The 26,159-nt window shown below is 43.9% G+C and overlaps 1 protein-coding gene across 1 annotated transcript in view; it reads left to right on the forward strand.

Annotated features, from left to right (window-relative positions):
- LOC146799930 (uncharacterized) overlaps nt 1-26,159 on the forward strand; it is a 62,453-nt gene that overhangs the window by 22,683 nt on the left and 13,611 nt on the right. Inside the window, exons 2-3 of the mRNA XM_085620867.1 lie at nt 6,117-6,196; nt 7,030-7,083. The gene's annotated coding sequence lies outside the window, so the exon portion shown is untranslated. The remainder of the gene's footprint in view (nt 1-6,116; nt 6,197-7,029; nt 7,084-26,159) is intronic.

Raw genomic sequence — 26,159 nt, forward strand, 5'->3', positions numbered from 1 at the left:
AAAAAGACCGGATACGAGTCGGACGGGCAATTTTTTTAACGGATCGTGATCGGCACCTAATTCTTGCCTCATGTCCAAAGCCTAGAGTGCTCATGTCTTAACAGCCCCAGGGGTCTGAGATAGATACAGACACAGATAGATTAAGCTAGATTCAAAGACAGACTGCCGTACACACAGAAACACAGTCTTAAAACACATTCACACAGGATTTTTCGGCAAAACAAGGGTGTGGAAAGTGGGTTTTCTCCCGGGAAGGAATCCAGGCGCTTGGGTACGTGTGTAGGTTTGGGGTCCCCAAAGTTCTTATACAAGGAGCCAGGTTTTCAGCTTTTTGTGAAACTCAAGAAGAGAGGAGGAGGCTGTGTCGTCCATGTATTGGGTGCAATGTAGGCGAATCAGTGACCTTCAGTTTTGCTTTTGCGAATGCGGGGACGTGAGAGGCAGCGCATGCTTGTCTGGGTGGTTGGTGAAAGTGTTGGCGGGTGATCTGGTATTCTGGTCCTGTGTTGTGTAATGCTTTGTGTGCGTGAGAAGTCTGAATTGACTGCGCTTGACAATGGGGAGCCAGTGAAGCGTCCTGAGCCGTGGTGTGGTGTGGTGTGATGTGGGTGCAGCGTAGGAGGTCAAATATGAGTCTTGCTGCGGTATTTTGGATGGTCTGGAGCTATGTTCCCTCTGATTATTTTCCTCTGTGTGCGGCTCTTAAGAGTGTCTTTGTGCTGCTGTCAAAGCTATGTGCATTGAAGACATGCAGCAATTTACCAAGCAAGTGTGCAGTCACCAAAATCTGTAACATAAACTTTTCCAAACTGATGTTTGAAACTGAAATGCAGAGATGTGCATTTCCACTCACTCATATATGCCAATAGACCCGCTTCAGATGGGAGATTCCAATTTTTAAAGCCAAAAAATGGCTTTATTTCAGCTGTTACTGCCTAAATTGCCTCAATTTAAATAGAAGTTAATGGGAAACGCATTCTCCAATAGTTTTTTCAAAGTCTCCCACTTTCCTGTTCTATTTTGTCATGTATGCTCACCTAGCTCAATTTGAGGCAGTTTGTGAAACCTACTCGCCCACGCCGTGTCAGCATTCACTGTACAGTATATGAATGTGAGATTGTATTGTCCTCCCTAAACCTCACCTACCACAATAATATATATTTTTGTAAGTGTTTACCTCCAGCATATGAGCTTTTTATTCACTATGTTCACAAATTAAGTACTTGTGGTAGAAAGGTTTGCAAGTCAATAAACTTATTTATTCAAAACACATTTATGGTTAGTTTCCTCCATACGGAAGGGATGGGAATGTGTAGAATGAGCAGACAGGTCAGTAGATCATGGATCCCACCAGACCGCCTACAACAAGGCAGTTAGGACAAGGGTTGCCTAGGATAGGTGTTAGAAGGTCCAGTAAAACCATCAGTAAAGATTTTAATTTAAAAATACATGAAAATTATTTACCACACCATAACTTATTGCACAAGAACTGTGGTGCCTGGCCTTGTCCTTATGGCTCTGCTTAGTTAATCGTGGTCATAAATTTACATAATAAATGCTTCCCCTGCATTGATGCTGCCAGGGCTCACCCCTGAGACTAAGGGTCTGATTTAGATGTTGGTGGATCTGGTCCCACCGTCACTTTTTCGAGGGTCTTCCCGGCCACCGTCTTGGCGGTCTGCCCTTTGTATTTAGATGTTGGCGGGTCTCTGGAGGCAAGACCGTCGGAGTCCCGCCACCTCCGCCAGAATATCGCACCCGCCTCAACAGCATCAGAGGGAGAAGCGACAGTCGAGGGAGTCCCGCCAAGAATACCTCCGTCCCAATTACTATGTGCCTTTCTGTCGAGGCAACTGTGGCAGGGAAACTTACAAACTCGGGTTGGCAGAAACGATGAAAATGATGTGAAAACGTACCTTTTTTTTCGAGATCCCAATTCCGTTTCTGCCCAGGTCCTTCCTGTGCCGCTACTACGTGACCACTACGCTCCGCCACCCTGTTGTCGCCGGAATCTAAGGTAGGCTTCTGTGTCACTTGTCTCACTATGAATCATGTGGTATAATTAGTTTCCACCGCATGTATTTTTACATTGCTCTTGGAACCGCGGCGGGGCGATGGTAGTCCCAGCAAGATCTAAACCTGGCCCTTAGTTTGTAGTTTATAAGATAGAGTAGGTCATGATGACTGATCCGACTAGTGAAGTTGAACTAAAGACACGCGCTTGAGCTAGAACGTCCCCCTGGTAGAGGTGCCCGGGGTTGACCATGTGCCCTAGCCGCCCCTACACAGATGGACGGCTGTCTGAGAAACGCAGTTAGTGGGTTGGTAGCGACTGGCAGCTGGGCGGTGAGAACGGGGCCTGCGCATGCCATTCCAATCTTAACCTGAGAGAGGGACTCAATGAGATCATGTTGGGACCGTAACTTTGCATTCGGTTAGAGAAGCATCACTTGAAATGTATACAAGAGATTTACACTGACCACGTCTGTACTGCAAATGGCAATAAAAACAAGTTAAAAAAAAAACTGCTTCCCCTGCCACTAAATTAAAATTTGTTGACTATCCTCTGCAAAAGCATCAGAAATGTACCTCACGCATGGATTGGGCCAGTGGCCTCATTGATAATGCTAACTGAGTTAATACATTCCTTGTCTTTTACCTGTATTTCTAGACAGTTGAGTTCTCTCCAGCAGCCAAATGGGAGGCACTGCACAAGCAGAATCAATGAGCAGGGTCATTGCAGAGCAAGATCCTAGATGCAAATCGTCAATTCACACTCGCTGGCAAAGCCAGGGTCGCTGCCTGGCCAGCTATGGCTCCTATGAATGTTGATGGAACTAGTGTCCTCAGAAAATGACCCCATCCAAGGCTCTCTCATTCATCTACCCTGTACCATGGATTCCTGTCCTGCTGGTGGCTGCTTGTGGAAGGTCCCCTTCTGTACTGCACCTTCAGCACATTCTGTCTGCTCTAAAGCTATGAGGGTTGCAGGCATCTAATTAAAGTCCATCAGGTTTTGGCTGGTGCTTTTCATCAAATGGAAAATTGCATTAGATTCAATTTCGTGTTCACCATTATTGCATTAAGTTAGACATGTTTTTAAACCACACAAAGTTGTGCTTTTGCAGTCTTTGCAAAGTTCCACACGCCCCCAACCTAAGTTGAGGGTGTGGACATTTTAGTGAATGTGCTTTAATACATGCATTTAAACATTTTTTCCCTACAAATATCAGTGAGAGAATGCACCCCAAGGGCCTTCCTTTAATGTTGCGTCATTACAGGGGGACATGTCCCCCTTAAAATATACTTCGAGCCTGCTGCCTGCTGAACCACCTCGTGCCTTTGGGTGAAAAACACAAATGTGATGTTAACAAATTTTGAAACACCCCTCTTTCATTGTTGAGCATTTTTCTTGAGACTGTAACATAATTTACAAATAAATCTGTGCACTGTTTCATCAACAGAACAAGGACATAACTTTCATTTTTTCACTGGATTATTGGAGTGCTCAAAATAAAAAGAAAGCATTCGTGTATTGCAAACATGAATAATTCTCACTACATCTCTTTGCACAGTGAAAGCCGAAGCCCACTCTGACGTATTTTGCAAAACAATGGCCAATTATGAGGCATTGCGAGCATTTCTAAGCAGAAGGCTTCAAGTGATAGAAACGTCTCTAAAATCAAACTGACCTTAAACGTATTACACATTCCAAACCTTTTGTCACCCTCCCAGACGAGCTTCAACAGAGGGAAACCATAAGGCAGTGGCCTTGGAGTTTAGACTGCCAGGATTGAAAGGTGGTGCACCCTAATGTGCAGTCCATGCAGGACAACACGCATGTTGGTCCTGCCAGCCACTCCGAGAACAACTAAACTTTATCGAGGAGGTTTGGTCTTTTGTTCGGCCTGTGTAAAACATGTTAAAAATTAAGAATACAACCTCAGCTGGCTGAGCAACCTTCTCCAGAAGTCTGGCTCACTTTGTGCCACTGGCACAGTGTGCTCCTGGGCAGCCTCTTTCTCGGGCCTGGTTTACGTACCTTGCCCCCTTGGTCAGTGTGACTCTCAAAGAGAGTCAAAACCCAATACTTTTTTTTTTTTTTTTAATTTTTTTTTTAAACCTTTATTTTTGAAATTTTGAGCGAACATACATCAATAAGCAAAGGTGCATCAATGTGAAAGTCCTGACAGAGCTTAATATGTATACATTTTCTTATGCAGCACCAGATTCAAACTAAATTGCATAAGGCACTGGCATTTTATTGGCTAACAAAGGAAATGAGGCACAGGGTGAGATGTAGTTCATACATTGTAAGCACATATGCCAACACATGCATGAGAGCCAAGCTGACCAAGAGAACAAGGTACGTCTCTGGTTGACACAGGGTGAGTGAGCAATGTTTATGGCGAGTCTGCTTGGGAAGAACACACAGAGTGACAGTGGCACGGGTAGGCAAGACTTGTGGATGACGTTTCCTAGGAGCAGGTGGCGCGCTAGAGGCACAATGTGAGCATGTTACTTGCCCACCAAGAGGGGAAACAAGCAATGGGATTCAAAAATACTTTAGCAATTTTTTTAATGAAACTATCCTTATTTTAGAGAAAAATGCTCAGAAATCGTTGAAAGAGACTTACTTGAATGCATTCTGAAATATTTAGTCATATTGATTTTGTCAATGAGAACACGAGTGTTCTGAAATGACATGTCTGATTGCCTCACCATGAAAGTACAGCCCTTATTTGCAGCACCCATAGCTTGAGTGCAGTTTACTGTGACAATATTAACATTTTCACGCAACGGGCTTTATCAGACAAGAAGTCGCTACTTCCTTGGAAGACACCACTAGCCTACGATCACCCGAAGTGATCAGCTTTCCTGGCTTACCCCCAGGCAGCAGAGGTCCTCAGTGCAGACCCTTCCCACACTGCCGTTCAGGCTCATCATGGTCCTTCATAGTTTACAGAGACGCTAGTTTTTCTTTCTTTTGAGTTCTATATAGCATGAACTAGACCCAAAGGTATCAGAGCGCTTTACATGAGCACCAGTTGTGTTACAGACGGACACGTTCATTTTGCAAGGCACGGAGATTAAGTGATTTTCCCAGAATCGCAGGATGTTGAGCGTCCCTGCCGAGAATACAACCCGGTTCCCCAGCTTCGAGGTCGACTGCTCTAGCTGTTAGGCCACATCCATTCGGGCCTGAACTGCACCTGCAACCTTCCACAGGCCATTGAAGGAGGTCACCAAGGTGTTCCTGGAATTCATGGTCCTCGGCATCAAAAGAGAGCGGGATCTTTCACGCCGCTCAAATTAAGAAATAGGCAACTTTTTCTCTCTGTGTAATGTGTGCTCTGGCGACTGGCGTGCTCTGGCGACTGGCATGCGCGCTACTGGAGCGACTCTGCATGGTGCGTAATGGCAAGTGCACCCTACTGGGAACATGGGTCTAGAGTCTTTGTAGGAGTTGTTTAGGAATTCAGGTGTAGAGTGTTGCCGTAGTCCAGCCCACGGGGGATGAGTGCTTGCGTGATGATCCGTCTAGTGTTCCAAGGCAACCATTTGAAGATTTTTTTCGCAACCTGCGTAGGATGTGGAAACATTAGCTGCACACTGCATTGACTTGAGCCGCCGTGCTTAGTTTGTCATCTAGGTTGATCCCTAGATTACTTGCGTGATCTTTGGGTGGAGTCCGTTGAGGAGGTCTTGTTGTCACAGACCAGTACTTCTGTCTTGTCAGAGTTGAGCTGCAGGCAGTCGGTTCGCATCCAGCCTGCTACCATGGTCATGCAGTTTGTGAAGTTGGTTTTGGCGGTGGTTGTTTTGTCCATCAGGGAAAAGATGAGTTGTGTGTGATCGCTGTAGGAAAAGACAGTGATGATGTTGGCGAGTAGTGTCATGTACATGTTGAAAAGGGTGGAGCTGAGGAACTGCATATTAATTTCTCTGTCTCCGTTTGTTTTGTTTGTTTTGTTTGTTTTAGTTCTGTAACACTGACCAATTACAAGGCTTTCTGAGTAATTCAATGTTTTATTGCTCTCCATTTATCCTATATGCTCAAATTCTTTAGTAAGTCTTTAAAGATCTCATAGGATCCTTTCTTCTACTTTCCTTAGGCTTAGGCCCAGCAGACTCCTTCTTAGCTCCAGAGGGCGGCTGGAGCGCCACCTCCAGTGTCCTCAGATTAAAGGACAAGGTACGTGTCTTTTTAACACAGGTAAAATTAAAAAAAAATCTAAATGATTGGATATCTCATTCTTCTCAATTTATTGTCTACTGCTGTTGTTCCCAACTATATGTTTTCCAGCCGTGTTCTGCTTTAATTTCTTTCTGTTTGTTTCTTCTGTCTGTTTTTATGCTTTCTTTTGCTATGTTTCTTAGTCCTTCGTACTTTCTTCTCCTCAACCCTCCATCACAAGAACAAGGCCCTTAGTTAGGCTATCAAGACTTGCTCCTAAAAGAAAAGAAACCCAGGAGATTTTAGGGTCATATGCACGATTGTCATGGTTTTGACCCCGGTTGTCCTCCTTGGACTCCGCACCAGCCTCTACGCCTGTACTCTTCCCTACCAGTTCCCTCCCCGAACTACCTCTGTCATGTACCTGGTCAGCCACGGTCCTCATCAGAACCATGGTGGGGCCACAGTGTTTCCAGGTGGAGTGCAGCCTTCCATCGCTGCCATTTGTCTGTATTTCGAGGTCTACCTCTTTGCTTCGTGCTGCTCCTCCCTCAAACAGAGCTCCTGAGCTTCGATTCCTCCTGGCTGTCATCTGTGCTGGAGCTCCTCATCGTGTTCCCTATGCAGCAGGGTATCCTCCTCCGTGAGTCGACTCCTCGTTGGCGGTCCTCCGCTTCCCATGTCATGGGGTCAAAGATTGTCAGCACGAGAGAACCTTTTATAGTCCTTTGTTGGTTTCCCCCTCCATGTCTTTCCTCTGTATTGTTCTTTCTGTCTTCTAACTTTTCCTTCTTTCCCTGTTTGTCAGTCTTTCTTCTAGTTCTACATCTTCCTCTCTTCTTCCTTTGCAGGTCTTCGTCCACTCTCAGTATCCTGAGGGCGTCGTTGGGACTCCTCCTCCTTAGGTAAGTACTCCCATCCACGGCGGGGTTTACGATAGCTTATTTTTTCCTCATTGTTTTGTTAGCTCTCTGTAACCAAAAATACAACACTATAGTTCACTGTCAAGCTTACTAGCTAGACGTAATTAAAACCACATGTTGAAAACTCGCGCATATTCAACCCACTAGCTGGAGGCTAGCTGTGCATTTGCTTTACTCTCGACACTCAAAAAACATGAAACCAATATATAGGCATTTTCATTAACCCCAAGACTAATTACTGCATATTTCACTCCCTCAGCACACTACAAATGGTTTACATTGCCTGGACACATATCTACTTTTCTTTCTGCAAGGTTGCGCCAAGAGTTAATTGACAACAAATGACTGCCCATGGCTGAGAATCAGTCTGGGGTATACAGAGGCTATTTATTTTCTAAATTGTCATACTTTTCTCTGTAAGCTCCTCATACTCAAAAACGTGGTGCTCTGTAGGAGAGTGGCATCGACTGCATAGTTGCACCCAACTTTTTGCTGATGTTTTGACTGTTTTATGACTCTAGCCAGGCTGTGGCCCTGCTACCCAGGACCCCAGCCTATCTGCTTCCTCTCTTAAACTATGTGAGTACCCTAGGTACAAACCAATTGGATACTGAGGATACCCTAGCAGCCCCTTGTAGATGGTACCCTAGGTACCCAGGGCATGGGTCCCTCAGCAGGCCTACCAGGGCTGCAGCACTTATTGTGCCACCCTGGGACAGCCATACAAACTGACACCACCAGACCACTACTGTAGTCTGAGTAAGGTGGTGCTGGCACCCCTTACAGGGATACAGGTACCCTGTATCCCACCCTATTACAACACATATACTCTCATAGGTCACCCCTATAGCAGGCCTTGGTAATCCTACAAGGCAGGGTGCTGAGGTATGTGTGAGGGGGGACCCCTACCTGAGTAGGGCTCCTCTGCAACCTTCGTAAAATCATTGCTGGGTTGTTTGTAGTGTATGAATACAAAGGTATGCAGTTCCTCAAAGAGAGCTAGTAGAGAGATGTATGAGTCCACACAGTCAGGAGGAGAATCCTCCTTTTAGGAAAAAGACCCTCACACATCCGGCAGACTGGCTGTCATATATCGTCAGCACGTGGCCCAGATGTCAAGTTTCATCATTCGGTCTGCTCCGAATCGGGGCGGCGCTGCAATCCCCGATCGGCGACCTTAGTGGCGCCTTTTAGTGGAGATCTTTATTCCTTTTAGTTGCCGGTAGGTGAGTGCAGGTGAGGGCCCTAAGGTGAAAAAAGTGTGTGGTGAAAAAAGTGTGTTAAAAGTAAGTAGTGGGAATCCTAAGTAACAAAGTTTATTTAATAGAGGGGGTCCCACTCTTAATTAAAAACAATAACGTGCGTAATACTACAGTTGTGATGTCTGTTTTACGCTATAGTGATGTGTGGTCAACATGTTTCTTGCAATTGGTTAAATGTAACCGCAATTCTTCAGGACCAAGTACTTCACACACTTATTGGTAGTGGTAGCGACTAGTGGGGCACTTACCACTGGTACATCACCCAAATAAGTGGTTACTTATGGAGGGGAGATAAAACGCCTGCAAAGGAAATACAGGGGGACAAACATACATATCAAACAATCAACTTGATAACCTAGGTATCGCAGAAATCGCCTTTAAAAAAACTGCAACCAGTGGGTGTCATGCAGTATTCATATTACAGTGGTGGCCAACTGTGTGGTAGCGATATGTTAGAACAACTTTAATAATGACTTAATCGTGCCCATAGTGTGATGAGTGCTCTTGTAGAAACTACAATTTGCCTACTACGGGGAATAATCATAACAAAACTAAGGGATCAAACGGTTAATTGGAATAATCAACTCACCCTGCAGAGCAAGGCTGCGAATTTCAACGAGGTGGCGTTGGAAGGAGACACCGAATAGTACAGTGTCCTGTAAGCACAAAAAAGGAGGGGGGGGGGCACAAGATGGAGGAGGAAGACAAAGTAGCCGCAGGGATCTGTTGTTAAAAAAGAGCGTATCCCAGAAAAATACCAGGACAAAATCCGCATCTAGTAGAACGCGGAAGTAAAGGTGTCACGACTTCAAGGATTACTTACTCAAGTCCGCAATGCGGGACGCCTTCCCACCTACCCTGTGTCCGCGCCGGCTCGGGGGACACTGTCAGAACCTGGCGGGTCGAATTCATTGCGGTGGGGAGCCAATGGGGGACGAGAACCAACTAATTGATCGGAAGGGTAAAGACTAGTAAGCAGAGTATCCTTCCGGTCACATGAGCTTGGGAGTTCGCCTGGTGACGCTCATGTGTAGTGGAGCGTGCCGCGTCATTACCTGGAAGTGACGTGGGGGGTACACGTGATTCGTAAACAGTAAGGAGTGGTTCTTACGATTGTGTAAAACCGCTTGTTGTCATGGCAACGTTATTGTAATCGCGAGCGTCCCGCGTCACTCTGTATCAGCTATTGATCTGACGCAGAGGTGTGATTGGTAAACAGTAAGGAGTTCTTACGATAGTGTAAACCCGCTTGTTGTCAAGGCAACGTTATTGTAATCACGGGCGTCCCGCGTCAGTCTGTGTTAGCTGTTGATGTGACGCTGAGGTGTGGAGCCCAAACGATCGAGTTATGGAGTGTATGTATATCAATCGCATGGTGTGTTGAGTGGTATAATTATTCAGTATGGAGGCTAAGAGTATATCTGGGCAACAACATCCTGAATCAGCCGTATATTAACCATATGGTGCGGAAGGTGGTATAATCCTGTGGAGTAGAGACTGTAATAAGTCGGGGCAGACAGGCCCATCCTGGACGTAATTACAACAAAAAGTGTTTCTAGTGATAGACGGCTCTTAATCTCACCCATAAAGTAAAGACCAAGGGGGGGAGAGGAAAAAACTATCCAGCTGGTCGCTATCACTGTAAAGTATCAAATAATTACAAGACTACTCCAGGGGATGTCTTCGTTCAGGCCTTCATGGTGGGACGATAGTCTCATTACCCACCTTTGTTCCAGTGTGAATAATTTTGCTTTTTTGATATTTTTGAAGGATTGAAGAACTGTCCACTGTAGAGAATCGGGAGAATGTTTTTTCTCAAAGAAATGTGTAGACATCTTCGTATTCACTTTCTTACACCGGAAGTTACTCCGATGCTCGATGATCCTGGTTTTTACTGGTCTCGTCGTCATCCCTATGTAGGGGAGATTGCATGGACAAGTTATTAAATAAATGCAATTAGAGGTATTGCAATTGGTGTGTGTTCTGCATTCCCACGTGACCCCGTTGGAAAATTCAATGTTCTTAGTTACTTTGGTTAGTGGGCAGACCACACAGGAACCACAGGCGTAGTGACCCGTGACAGGGGGAAGGTCCTATAAAGTGGACTGTGTGGTGTTCTTAGATTGTTTGGGTCTCGTGTGTACCAGTCTCTCCTTTAGATTAGTGGTGCGTTTGAACGCAAACCGGGGGTTCGACATAGAGAGTTCCCCGGTGTGAAGGATGCCCCAATGTCTTTTGATAATTTTCTTGAGTTGGAATGAATTAGGAGTGTAGGTGGTCACACACATGAGGCAGTCATCAGTCTTTTTCTCTCTTGGTTCAAGTAACCCTTCCCTGTTGTTATTGCGGGCACGCTTGTAAGATCTCCTGATATCTCGACTCTGATAACCCCTCTGGAGGAGATTGTTCGTAAGGACCCTAGATTCCTTTTTAAAGTCGGTAACAAAGCTACAGTTCCTCCTGATTCGGAGGAATTGGCCAAAGGGTAGATTTTGTTTTAGGGCCAGGGGGTGATAGCTATCGAAACGTAATAGACTATTTCTATCAGTGGACTTCCGATGGAGTGTGGTATTCATTTTGTGATCATCTAATCGGATCAGGAGGTCCAGAAAGGGAAGTTGTTGGTCGGAAATAGTGCTTGTGAATCTTAGGTATGGATTCAAGGTGTTAATCCATTTGCAAAATTCGTCACAATGGGCCTGGTCACCCTTCCAGATGATCAGGATGTCGTCAATGAATCTCTTCCATAGTAGGATATTGGCTCTATAAGGGTTCGATTCATTGAGAATGGCTCGTTCCTCAAAGGCTGCCATATAGAGAAAGGCCACACTCTGGGCAAAGGTGCTCCCCATCGAGGTGCCCTGTATCTGATGGAATAATTGGCCCTCAAACTCGAAAAAAATTTCAGTGAGAGCTAGAGATGAACACTCAATGATAAAAGGGCAGGGGGGTGGGTGATACCCAATCTAGCCCGCTCAGCACATCCTCTATGACATCAAGAGTTGCCCTTTGTGGAATGTTTGTATAAAGGGCCTCAACATCCAGGGTGATGAGAAAGTCAACTTCTCCCTGGTGTTGAGTACCCTCTAGAAGCCTGAGTACATCAGTAGTGTCTCTCAGAAATGAGGGAGTATCCTGGACCAGTGGTTTGAGGAAGTGATCAACGAATTGGGAAAGAGGTTCCAGCAGGGATCCAATTCCGGAGACGATCGGTCTCCCAGGAACCGGATTGGTTCCCTTATGTATTTTGGGCAGGCAGTAGAAGTAAGGGATTCTTGGTTCATCAGTGACTAAAAAAGTAGCCTCTTTTTCCGTGATCCAGCCCTGGGTTTCTGCATGGAAGACCATAGTCGTGATCAGTGTCTTGAGCCGATTGGTGGGGTCCTCTTGGATAGGAGTGTAGTATTTCCTATCACTGAGTTGGCGTTCACATTCAGTGCGATAATCACTGGTTGACATGATTACCGTAGCGCCCCCCTTGTCTGCTTGTTTAATGGTGATGAGGGGGTCATTGTTTAGTGACCGTAGTGCTGCTTCTTCCTCATTGGAGATATTATGGAAGACAGAGGTGGGTCTGATCTGTTTCCAATCCTTAAGAACTGCCTGTTCGAAAGTTAACACCTCATTGGGGACCATCCCGCTATGTGGATTAAAAGTAGATGGTTTATGGAGGCCAGAGTCTTCACACTGAGCCCCTGGTTCGTCATGAAAATATGCCTTGAGACGTACTTTACGAAAAAAGGCCTGGATTTCACACATTTCTCTAAAGGAATCAACCTTTGGTGTGGGTACAAAGCCTAAACCTTTTTGGAGTACTCGTCTCTCTGCATCGCCAAGGGTGCGAGGAGAGAGGTTAACAATTAGCGTCTCTTGTTCTTGGTTTGGCTCCTGGTCTCCATGGATGTTGAGGGTTGGTCCTGCCAGTGTACTCTCTTGTCGTCTCCTCTTCTCCGCCCTCTTCCTCTGCCCCAGCCTCTGCCTAAAAAAGGCAGGCCTTGCTGAAAGAAGGGGGGTGGAGGGGGACCAGATTGGAAGTTTGGAAAATGCCAGAATGGTGGGGTCGGTTGATATTGTCCCTGGAAGGGAGCCATTGGGTAGAAGGGATAGTTCTGTTGTCCTTGTCTCTTCCGACTATTAGAGAAACTACTCCCACTGGAGTCGCTACTTGTATTAGAATTGCGTCTGGAGCCATTAGACTCCTCATCTGAGGAATAGCTGTTAAGTGTTGATGTGTAATCCGCCTTTAGGTAGGGGTACACCTTCTCCTTATCGAACTTCCTTATATCTTTTTGAAACCTCGTTATTTTCTGTTTCATTAGGAATTCCTTGTTCTCCGCTATTTCATTGTTGATTTCAGACAATTTAGTTTTAAAAATTGCGGTAGTGAGGGAGACTTTAACAGCCCCCTCAGCACTCTGAATTCTAATCAAGAGTGCATCCGCTAGTCTCTTGGCTGTGTTAATAATGAGTATTAACCAGTCCCTGGTGCATTTCCAAGACACCAGGGACCATTCCTTTTTGAAGATCATGTCTTCAAGAAAAAGGCGGGGACTTTTTTTTACAATTAGCCCATTGGGGGCGATATTAGCCCTCAAATATTCTGTCATCATGGCCCCGTGTAATGTGATTTTAAGCCATTCCCGCTTAAGGGCGGTAAGAGTCATTAAGTCGTCTGATTGGGCTCCAGAAGCAGAGCTGTTATCTGGCCCCAAAAGAGATGGTGTTCGTAGGATTTCTGCGGCGATATCATCAGCAAAACTCAAACCTTGACAGTCGTCCATGGTTGTAGTGTAGCCATACCATATACTCTTAACTGCATTATAAGTATATCGCGATAGCGTGATAACTTGAGAATGGCTACACAGAACCATATCGTGTTTGGTGTCAAACATGTAGGAATCATACCCCTAATCCAGCCATGGGCATGAGGGCATGATTCCCCCCTGCTAGAGGGGCGCTATGGGCAAAGCGGCAGAATTTAGACACCAATTTAAAATTTCACACGTAGTACAAAATGGATGCTACCAGCCACCCACATGACTCTGGCTGCCTGTTGCTGGGGAAAACCCCAGCCTCGGCAGCTGGTCAATAGGGATCCTGTTGCAGGGAGGTGCCAGCACCTCCCCAGACAGGCTATGTGGATTGGAACTGGGTGGGTGCACCATAGGATGCCTTTCAGAGTTGCACGTAGGCTGCTACAGTGCCTACATTCTGCATACATCGCCTGGAACCTGTTCAGGGGCATCCTGCCCCTCGCCCAGGTGGGAAACACACAAAGGGGAGAGGGTGTAACCACCCTTTCCCGCCTCAACTCTCATTGGTGGGCTCTGATCTGGACCCTCCCCTAATCTCCTGGATAAAGGTGAATACTGTGTCCCCAGAGCCTCAGTTTAATCTTGGACTTTACAGACTTGACCTTCGACGAGCTGCTGCCCAGCTGACTAAAGAAATCTCCCTTGGGGTAAAGGAGTTACCCCCCTGCTTGGCAGGCACCTGAAACACTGCAAGTGACCCGGTTGGAACTTCGCTGCTCCTACGGACTTCGTCAACTCCCAGCAACCTTGAGGTGGGTTTCCTGAGCATCCCAGAGGCCAGTGAGTGTGCACAGCAAGTCTGAGCACCGTGGACCGCGTGGGTGCCGAGATAGCCAATACCCCAGGACACCGGCCACCTCTTGCGTAGCACACAACCCTGACCAGTGGGGAAGTTGTGCTTTGGCCCAATATTGAGCCAACCTCTCAGCAGCAACTGTGTCAAAGATCAGTGCCCTAGCCCCCTCCGGTCACCATATATAGGCAATTTCATTAACCCCAAGACTAATTACTGCATATTTCACTCCCTCAGCACACTACAAATGGTTTACATTGCCTGGACACATATCTACTTTTCTTTCTGCAAGGTTGCGCCAAGAGTTAATTGACAACAAATGACTGCCCATGGCTGAGAATCAGTCTGGGATATACAGAGGCTATTTATTTTCTAAATTGTCATACTTTTCTCTGTAAGCTCCTCATACTCAAAAACGTGGTGCTCTGCTTCACTATCCATGCTACTAGCAAGACACAATGAAACCCAAAAATCATATTGAACCCACACTTTAAATCAACAAGAGGCTTAATGTCAAAAGCAAAACCTGCAGTACACTGTTACATCTTTTATTACAGACAGCCATGTCTTACCTATTGCACCATGCCCTGAAGGATATGCCAGTGTTGCCCCAAATTCAGTATTAGGGAAGTTCCTGGCTCTCTTCTCTAGGAACTGTTCTCAGGAATATGTAGGGATAGGTTCCTGACACTGAATAAGGCAGATGCTGGGTAGTATGACCTCATGAAGGATACCTTGATTGAGGGCTTTGGACTCACCGCTGAGGAATACAGGATCAGGTTCAGGGAGACTCGAAAAACCCAGAGTTGGACCTCAATAGATTTTGTAGATTTCTCAATTAACACACTAGGTGGTTGGTTGAAAGGTAACCAGGTGCAAGATCATGATTGGTTTTATAATCTTATTATGAAAGAGCATCTGCTGAGTAACTGTGTTCTGAAAAATTACATCAATATCTGGTAGACCTAGGTCCACTTTCTACTCAAGAGTTGGGGAAGAAAGCTGACCTCTTGGTCAAGACAAGGGTAACCAAGACAACTCATGGTGGGGGTGACAAACAAAATAGAGTTACTAAGCCCCCCCAAGGGAAAGATGGTGGCCAGTCTAAAGGTAAAAACAAAGTCTTCTCAAGGCCCCCAGAAACCTGTTCAGAAGAGTGGGCCCCGAGCCAATATACAATTCAAGGGTGTGTACCAGGGCAAGAACTTGGATCATAAAAAGGCTTGGAGCTTTAATTGTAAGGTCAAAGGGCACCGAACTGGAGACCCCAGCGGTCTCAACAAAAATAATCCCATTAGTGCACCTGCAACACCTGCAGTGGGAAGTCTCCTGATGGTATCCCAGGTGAGCCCTGACCATATCCGAGAGCTCCCAGAAGCAATTTAGTCTCTGCTGGGTGATAAGTGGATGTTGCTGCCCTGGTGGTCCTGTTCCATTAACAAGGAAAAACACAGACAACAGCCTCATATAAATGGGATCAGAGTTGAAGCACTGAGGGATACAGGTGCAAGTGTCACTATTAAGGCTGAAAAAATGATATACCCGGAATAGTATCTGGCTGGTGAAGCATTCACAGTCATCAGTGCAGACAACCAAGCTAAGGTCCATCCCATGGCCATGGTATTCTAAGAATGGGGAGGGGTTAATGGCCAAAAGAAGGTGGTGGTATCCTCTGCAATTCCTGCAACCTGCCTGCTAGGAAATGATCTGGAGTCCGCATGGACTGAGGTCGAAACAAAGACCCATGCAGCTATGCTGGTTATAACCGGATTAGTGTGGGCCAAAACCAGAGCACAATGCAAACCCTGGGGCGAAAAAGAGAAGTTGGAGCGTGGAGTAGTGGCCCAACCTTCCAAGAGAAAAGGCAAGGAGTCTGGGAAACCAGCTTCACAACAAACACAAGCTCAGGTCCGCTCTCCTCAGGGAGAAGACCTGTCCGCCTCAGAGGGGACTGAGCCCCAGGAACTTGGGCCTTACATGTCAGAGCTCCTAGGCCCAGGGAGGCCCTCTAGGAAAGATCTGTGCCAGGGTCAGAGGACCTGTCCCACTCTTGAAATCCGGAGACAGCAAGCTGCTGATCAGGAAAGGGAGATGTCAATGCCTCTTACAGAACCAATTGGGTGGGGGGACTCATTTACACTGAGGCCATAGACCCCATTCCTGGTGCCACTAGGAAAGTGGTAGTGCTTCACATGTAGAGAGAGTTCTTACTCACTTTGGCTCATTACATCCCCCTAGTTGGGCATATTGACCAGGCCAAAATTTGGAGTAGGAACTCCTGTGCCACCTGCCAAGCCAGTGGCAAAGCAGATGGCCACCCAAAGGCCCCCTTAATTCTATTTCCAGAGGTTGGGATTCTCTTTGAAGTGTAGGGGTTGACATTGTTGCCCCCCAGACCCTACAATAGCATTGGGGAACAGGTTTATACCGGTGGTAGTGGATCATGCCACCAGGTACCCTGAAGCTATACCCCTAAGGACTGTCACTGCTCCTACAGTTGTCAGAGCCCTCATTAGTATTTGGTTTTCCTAAGGACTATTGACTGTGTGTATATTTTGCAGCTGTCTAACACTCCTCTCTGATCAGCCTAGGGGTGCTCAATCACACTACACCCTAGAAGAGCACCTTGGGATTGCTAGAGTAGGTCCCTTTCCACTCATATGGGAATACCTGGACTCTTTGCACGGTATACCTCATTTTGGTATACCATATATATAACCAGCTTCCTACATCCCGCAACTGGCCAAAAGAGTCAGGTGAACAAGTTGCTAAAGAGCCATAGACCGTGGTGATCTTATGACCTCAGTTCCTTCATTAAAACTTTGGCCTCCCTCATGCAAAGTCGGGAAGAGCACACAGGAGCTACCCAAGTCTAAGGAATTGACTACAGTGGAGGTTATATTCACTATTGAGCTGTGTAAATGATTTCAATGTAACTCGACATGACCTCCCCCACTTTGAGATTGCATGCCACCACTGGAGTCCCTGTAACCCCAGACATCTGCCCCAGCCAATCCCCCGACTACAGGGGGTTGTCCTTGTTATACGACGCATCCAGAGACCTAATAGCTTCATTCCAAACCTGAAATTTCACTCATGGCCAGAGGGAGAGAAGAAGGGGTCTCTTCCCCCCCATAAAGTAGGTGGATTACCCCGGCCTCCACATCGCCCATTTGTCAGGGGCAAAGGCTGGGTCGCCCCGGGTATCAAACCTCCATCCATTTATACTATTTAAATGGGATGCTCTAAGATATGAAGCCACTACAGCCGATATATGTCCCTCAAACATGTATTTGAAGCATTTTAACAAAGCATTTCTGTGGAAGGGTGGTAGTTCCCTGGAAAACCTTGCAAGACGGCATATATTCGAGTGAAGAGGTAGTAGGGAATAATATATGGAATCATTCTGTAGATGGTATAATTAGCGTGGCTAATATTACTGTCTTAAAGATTGAGGAGCACCCCAAGAATGACAGAGAGAGTGCTTACTAGAACCCCAGGTCCCTGGGCAGGCTATCCAGCTATGGTTGAATGTTTCTGTCCCAGGCCCTCTGCACATCCTGTGTAATGTATACCCAGAGGTATTTAAATTCATCAAGACCTGCCCTTTCAAACAGTGAAAGGGGGGTACACCATGAGTTAAACAGAGGATTTATCTTTGTTGAGGATGGCGCTGAGAATTTCCCAAAGATCTGGAGTACCCGGGGTTCTGACTGCTGAGGTTCATCAAGGAATGTTCGGATATCATCAGCATATAATGCTAGTCTGTCTGACACCCCCGGGGCCCATTCAGGGCCCCTAACCAGTGTCGACACTCAGCTATTTGGTCATTGACCGTGATATCATTGTTCTTTTTTACTACCCAAATAGTCACATGGGGCCAGCAGCTACCCAGCCCAGTACGCACTCCCCGACTACCGACACATCCAGAGTGGGGCGATCTGCCCTTCATCTGGTTTGAGTTCTGCAAACCCAGCTCAAGGCATTTTGGTAGTTTTTACTTTCTAGAGCAAATCAGGATTTTCATTGAAAAGTTGGTAAAAGTGATGAAAAGTGTCACTATGCGCTACAGTGCTTCACGGGTTTGTTCCATGGGTGGTAAATGGGTATTTTCATGCAACTGCCCATGGGTATTGACACAAAATCTACTCTATTAGCGGTTTTAGAGAAATATTTACACCAACACATTATTCTTCCTTGAGGCAGGCTTAACAGAGGAGAATAATTTTAATTTCTATATACTTTTCAAACTTTGCATGTGTGTTGTGTTATACAGCACACGTACAAAATGGGAAAAATATGAAATCTTAATTTTTGAACCAGAAAACTCTCCTATCAGTATAAATCCTATGCTTAGTACAATGCACACACCCTTGCACCATGGTGCACAGGTGTGTATGTGTTGGCAAATGGCAGCCTGAAGTGAATCAATGCTGGGTGAGAGGATCAACAGTGCCATATCTTGGTGGAGTTTTTCACACTCCCCTTGATGCAACACAGTGATGCAACATTGGTTGCTACCTTGCGTCAAAAGTTAGCAAAATTCTCCCTTAGTTTTTAGTTTTCAGACACTCCCAGATTTATTCTTCAATCCAATTGCAAAGGCGTACTTTGACAGAACATTTATCAGGTAATATAAACATTACTCCATCATTATCCAGTGCATGTTCATGCACATCAATAAGGTCTGCTTACCATTTAGGGCCCGATGTATAATTTGGCCGACGAGCTCTTACTCCCTCAGGGCAACGGAGTCCCGGCCAGCCACATTTAGAAATGGCTGCCAAGCTGGTGGTCATTTTTTAGGCATTGGCAACAACCGCAGCCACGGCGGTTTCTGTCAATGTTTTTTTTTTTTTTTTAGTTTGACACACCGCTCCTTCAACATGATGGAGCCACCCTATAAACGTATGTTAAAAAAAGAAAAAAAGAACCCCGCCCCCCCTACGGGAATTTAACAGTTTTCATTGCCCCTGACCTCCAGGGATTTCCTGGTGGTGATGGGCCGTTAGAACTGACCTATATATCCACCCGTCTGATTTAGGTGGGTGGACATGGAGGCCAGCCTCTAATGGCCCACCGTGGTTACATCAATGGTCAGACTATATTTAAATCGAGCGGCCGGGCCATTATCGGTCTTTTTTTATATAATTATTTTCCTTATCATGACGTCAAGATGCTAAGATGTTATGTAAAATCGAAACCTTATTTTTTTAATTTTAAATAAATATATATGTTTTAAACTTGGTGATGTATTGTAACATACAATGCTAAACTAATGATGAAAATGCATATACGTAGGTATTGCACTGAAATACAAAATAATCCATCTATCTCGACCCTCTCGAAAACTTGTGGCACAGAAGCGCAATGTTGGTTTTCTCTGCTGTTATTAGAATTATTCTTTTTACCTTCTTCCCACCCTCCTCAAGAAGTATTGACAGAGCAAATACCAGAAAATATTCATTAGCATTTAACTGTTTCATATTCAGAATTATTCTCTATCTGCAAAATGCACTATATACAGTTGTTGATGCAGTCTTCTAGCTCATCTTTCATCTCAAGAAGATTTTGTTCTATTAACGCTGTAAAAGCCTGACAGTTTCTATTTCACAGCGCGTGCTATAGCACAGAGAGGTCAGATGAAATACTGGCTTTGCTTCTGGCACATTTGATCTGATCAGGAAGTAAAATTTGTCTTCGATGCATTTAATGTTAAGCTGCACACCGGTCTCCACCATGTACTGGAATATTATTTTTGTGCAATGCAAAAAAAGAAATACATAAATAACATCCACAAATGTCTTCATGTTTTCATTTACTTCTTTCTAAAATACCAGAGGCACCATTTTTAGACCTTTATAAAGATAATTGATCTTCAATAATACTTCCTACTCGAATAATGTTTAATTATGAAACAAATCTCCTCATTGTCCTACTTGTACATGCTTGCCACTTTCTCTGATGGGCTTTATACTCCTTTTAAGGTACAGAAAAACCTGTTCAATCTTCTTAGAACATTCAGCAGGTTCAGTCGTCTCTTTCAACCTGTAAATAACTCTGACCACTTACATAATTGTACAGGGATGGAGCTTGTAAAATAGTTTTTTTATGAACTTTTCATGATCATCAGCACCCATCCATAAGACAGTCATGATTCAAATCACTGGAGCTGCTCATTTCACACCCATCACAATGGTCACACCCTGCCTTTATGCACATTTTGTGGTTGTTGCTAGCACAGTCTGAAAAGTGCAAGACACCAATTTACGATCGCATCTGTTTACTTACAGCTGCAGTTTTATGAGCTATGGAACGTTTTTCTGTCTTGAGTAAGAGAGGTATGAAATACTTGAAAAAAGGTGTAGAACTTCCATATTCGCACGAGCAGCTTCACCCCCACGGCGCCAGTCTTTGCTGCTAAAACAAACATCAACCTGCTTCATGCATATAATAAAGACCTCAGTGGATATGCTTAAATGATCTGCACATCATTGAATGTACAAAAATAGTATTAACAAACAGTAAAGAATTAGCTAGTAGTACGGGGTGCTGAACAAAGACAAATACTCGTCCACTAGGAGTATTGAACATGTCTTTTGCGATTTAACAAATCCAAAAGACTTAAATCCAATATACAATCTCTACATGGGATACTTTGAGCTCACGCACCTTTGGAACAAGGGTCCTAGTATACTTATGGAGAATGTACTCTTTCTAGGGAGATACATTGATGATATTTTAATGTTTTGGGCTGGAACCAAGGAAATGTTAGAGGAATTCTTTCTCTTCATTAATAATCCCTTTAATCTAACCTTTACCAAAACACAAAGCACCTCACATATCAATCTTTTAGACATCACGATCATAGCAGACAAGGATAAACTACTTTCCAGACCATTTAGAAAAGAAACAGCATGCAATGCAGTACTTCATGCCAAGAGTGCACATCCCCCCCTCCCAAATTAAAGCTATTCCTTTGGGGGAGATGATTAGAACTAAAAGCAACTGCAGCGACTTGAAAATACTTGATGAGGAACTTAATGAGGTTGAGAGGAGATTTTTTGCCAGAGGCTATAACAACACAACGATTAAGAAGGCACGTAAGACTGTAAATAAGATTAATAGAACACAGTTACTGACGGGCAAAGCTTATAAACAAAAATCGACATGTAACAAAAAACTTATTAGATTCATTACTCCATATTCTACTGCCAGTTGTGACTTATTCAGAATACTTAACAGACATTGGCATCTATTAACGGATGACAATAAGACCAAGGAAGTAGTGGGACACAAACCCAATATTACATTTACAAGAGGTAACACACTTCAACAAACATTGTGTCCTAGTTTTATCCCAACAGCGTCCAACAAAACGTGGCTATCAACTAAACCCTTGGTTTTTTTTAAATGCGGGACTTGTAATATTTGTTCCTTTGCATTAAATAAAACGAAAACATTCAAATATAATTCTGAAAGAATCCATACAGTTAATGACTTTATTAATTTCAATACGAAGTTTGTCGTTTATTGTATTGTATGTATATGTGAGAAAATGTACATAGGTAGTACCATCAGACCTCTTAAGGAACGGATACAGGAGCATATCAGGGCAATTAGAAATAACAATGCCCAATACCCTCTAGCCTCCCACTTCAATACGATGCATAATCATACAGAGCTGATCAAAATAGGTTTTCATGGCCTTGAAGTAGTACCTCCAAACCCAAGAGGTGGTAACAGAGTGACTACATTACGCCAGATGGAATGTAAATGGATCATCTCTTTGAGAGCTGTTGAACACGGAATTAATATTGATAAAGAGATGTTTGAATTCTTATAAATGTAGAACTCTTAGTACTTTTCACACCTGTTCTAGATATCATGAATGTTAACTGGTTATTATAATGTAAGCAGTACCTCACGAAATATTGTCATTCACTATGTTTTTTACTCACTTTCAATGTGCCTAATACTACTTTAATAACCAATATGGGTTCTTTGATCTCCTCTATATTTCATTACTCTATGGCGCCTGTCCCCATCTATCATCTTAATAATCCAATACTTACTGTATTAAAGGATAGCGGATGGTTGGAATCACTATGGTGTATGATGAATAACGAGTGAGGGATATTCATTGGTTCAGGACCTTATTACATGACTTTTTGAAATTATATTTGTTGTCATATACATTTTGTATGGCACTATTATCTAATTGGATAGGTCCGCATATAGCTAGGACTACCAATACGTTAACAAACTATGTAACTGTGTTAAGATGGCTGCCACGTTCAGAGCCTACACTAGTTACGGGTAGTTCAGTCCACTTTCTATTGCTAGCATCTCGCCCTATTCATATTGACGGGAAGGTTCCGGTATACAGACGCGTAGCAACCGGACTAGAGGAACGAATATACACAGACCAGGTTAGTTTTCTAATTCGGTTATTTTGGTAATCGAGATGATACTTACGTTAAGACGTTTGATTTATAAAGTAGAAGAATATTTTTGAATATGACCTACAAACGTCTACATCGATGTGTTTATTTCTAAAACTTACTATGTATTCAAACTTGGACATTTTGGTAACGGAGATGATATTTACGTTAAGACGATTGATTTTTAAAATAGAAGAGCAATTTTGACTGTTACATATAAACGTCCACCTCGATGTATTTATCGTTTACACTCGTTTTACGTTTGATTTTTACGTATAACTAGTTAATACCTACGTAGGGGGTCGCTCTCGCACTCGTTTACTGACCAGGGAGTTATTTACCTCCCTGATTATAACCTCATTTAAATGTAAAAATTTATAGTTCACCGTACGTTACGGTTAGTCTATGGACTTACTACAATGTAAATTAACAGATTAAGTGCTATTAATGAAGACCCTTTTCTTCATTGAATTATACAGGACGGATACTGGTCCATACACCCATTATATTTACGGATACCGATGAACTAGGAATATATGTCCTCGGTGTTAGGGCATTTGCTTACCTATTGGATACATTTACTTTCGGTAAGAATTTTATCTTGTTAAAACTAAAGGATGACAATGACAAACTTTTTTCATCCTTTATTTATCGCAATTTTTGGGTGCTCTCAATATATGTATGTCTCGCTAGTTAAAATATCGGCTTATTTTACATAAACTCATACATTTGTATATATATTTTCTTTGCCTACAGAACGTTTATAGGATACCTTATACGATTAGGGACCTCTTATAGAACAGTAGACATATTGAACATTTTAAGGTGAGACAACGACCCCTCTCATCCGTCTTAATTATTCCTTACACCATGTGGCTCTATCTACTGGTTATGCCTTTTCTCATTATTTTGCAACAAAATATTATGCTTAAATAATGACTTCTGATTTCTACCTATGTCTTCATCTGGTGAAAAGTGGATTCACCATATATTTTTTACACGGGTGCATCAGTACATTTTTCCTTTCCCCTTTTCTTGCACACATGGTTTGTGGCTAACTGTGCTATTCTTTAGCATATTTACTCATGAAATTTAGTATTACCTTATGTTGTACTTTATTTTTTTTATATGTATACAGCCTTGAAAAAGCCCTGTGGGCGAAACGCGCGCCGGCTGTGATTCGCGCTTGGATAGATATATGACAAATCAAATACATCAATACAACATCGGAATCAAGATTGGATATTGATTTACTTCTTCATATGAACTTAACACTCCATGGACAGTTTCTAACAAATGAACAACATGGTATATTAGACCTTGTGGTGTGCTACGTTGCTTGTATATTGGATCAACCTGCCCCATAACTACCCTCCTCATTACCATTGATTTAAATGCCCTTAAAAGTTTGAAATATACTTATTTTTTGCATTACAGGATCACATGGTCCTTTACTATCCAGTGATTCTATATATTATGTACAGATTCTAGTTTTTCTAGATTTTAGTTCCATACTATTACTAGAGTCCTCCCTCCGACTCTTCCAGGCCAAGGTATACGTAGTCATCGTTCCACCTTGTTCCCTCATGGACGCCCGTAGCATCAACCGATTCTTTCTCCATTTTTGAGGCACTGCCTGGAGACTCCTTATCTGCTGCTGTCTCTGGTGTCATTGTGCTGCAGCTCTGCTTGCTCTACACAGTGTAGGTGCTTTATTGATCACACCTCCAATGCTGGCATTGTAGCCTTCAGAGTCGGCTTCTGGTTTTCCTTTATACTGTGCAGTTGTGTGCCTACATTTGATGTGTCCTTTTTCATTATGGTCATAGACTTTCCTAGTGGTCTGGTGTTTGCACTATTTCAAGCCATTCTCAAAGAGGTCTAAAGTGTTTATTTTCTTATTTATAAAGTTTGAATTTCTTACCCTGGTCTGAGGCCCTCACACTTGCATCCATGGTGACCATACTCATCATGCAGAGATTTGTTTTTAAAGTGTTGTGCACAGGGTACAATAGAAGGTATAGATAAGTGGATTAATGCACCTATGGTAGTGTGGTCAGTGTTTACCTTCTGTTTCAGAAGTTGTAATTCAAGTGAAATAGCTCCTCCCCATAGTGTAGTCTTCAAAATGAGCTCCAAGTCACACAATATGACATTTGTTTGCAAAAGAACACGGACGTACTGCACCTATCAGCTGATTCTAGAACGAAGAATACTTGTCTGTGCTGTTAATCCCCTCTTAAAGACTGTGCCAAGGACACTGCAAGACATTTATGAATCGGGGCTGTAGTTACTACTTCTCTGCTTGTCAATTGATTTGACAAAACACACAACCAGTATTTGCACACCTGCTGTAAAAGTATGAGCACACCAAATATACATTCAAGGGCTACATCATTATACTTGGACCCGGCCCTTTTTGCAGGATTATCCCCAAACTTTTTGCCTTCATCCTCCTATTTTTATCTGGCCTGGCTTTAGGACTCTGGGCACTTTACCACTGCGGATAAGTGCTAAACTGCATATGCTCTCTGTATAAAATGTATTGGTGATTGGTTTACCCAAGATTGGCATAGTTGAGTTACTAATAAGTCCCTAGTAAAGTGCACTAGGTGTGCCTAGAGGGCCCGTAATTCAAATGCTACTAGAGGGCCTGCAGCACTTATTGTGCCAAACACATAAGGAGACCTGCAAACATGTCTCTGGCCTTCCACTGCAGTGTGTGTGAGTGAAGTGTTAAACTGCAATGTTGTTGAAACTTTCCCCTTTACTACATGTAAAGCCCCCCTAAGGTAGGACCAAGGTAGCCCCATGGTGCAGTGTATTTAAAAGGTAGAATATACACTGGTGTGTTTTACCTGTCCTTATAGTGAAATACTGCTAAATGTATTTTTCACTATTGCAAGGACTATCTCTCCCATAGGTTACCATTGGAGATGCCTTGTAACCTCTTAGAAGTGTCACTTCCAGTTGGGAAGAGATAGAGATTTGGAGTTTGGGGTCCTTGAACACACAATTTAAAAAATACGTCTTATAGTGAACTTGGTTTTTAAATTGCATGTTTGAAAATGCCACTTTTAGAAAGTGGGCATTTTCATGCTTTACCATTCTGTGCCTCCGCCTGCCTGTGGAATCCGCGTCTGAGGGAGGGTGACAGTTGGGCTGCTTGTGCATTCACTCTAGACAGTCACACAAAGGAGCTGAAGTGTGCTCTGCATATCCTGATGACCCTTCACTAGGCTGATGGGTCTTCCTGAGCTAGAGTGATGGAAGGAGTTGTCACTGACACCTGAATAGGGCTGTGTCTGTCCTCACACAGAGCTGTCTCCACCCCCTGTAGTGTATCTGGAGCCAGGTCAGGGAAAGGCAGGATCATGTGCAATACAAAGACTTTCCTTTGAAGTTTGCCTACTTCAAATGCAGAAACTGGTAGATGTACTGGAGCTTTGACACTATAACTTCGGATCACTTCTAGACTAAGTGGAGATTTTGCCAAGGAGAGATGGATGCCTTAGAAGGGTAACTTCCACTCTGCTTGTTGCTTTGTTGTGCTGGCCTACTGCATGTTGCTTCTGTCTTGGGCGGTGAAAGGACTAGACTTTTGCTTTCTACATCCTGCTTGCCAAGGTTCTCCAAGGGCTTGTGTCAGCTTGCATCCTATTAAGAAGTCTCCGGGCCATCAAAGAGTTCATCTGAAACCTCTGACCTCCTCTTCTGGTACTTCTAACCTGCCAAATGGAGCCAA

The sequence above is a fragment of the Triturus cristatus genome, chromosome 8 (genome assembly GCF_964204655.1).
Source record: "Triturus cristatus chromosome 8, aTriCri1.1, whole genome shotgun sequence".
Lineage (NCBI taxonomy): Eukaryota > Metazoa > Chordata > Amphibia > Caudata > Salamandridae > Triturus > Triturus cristatus.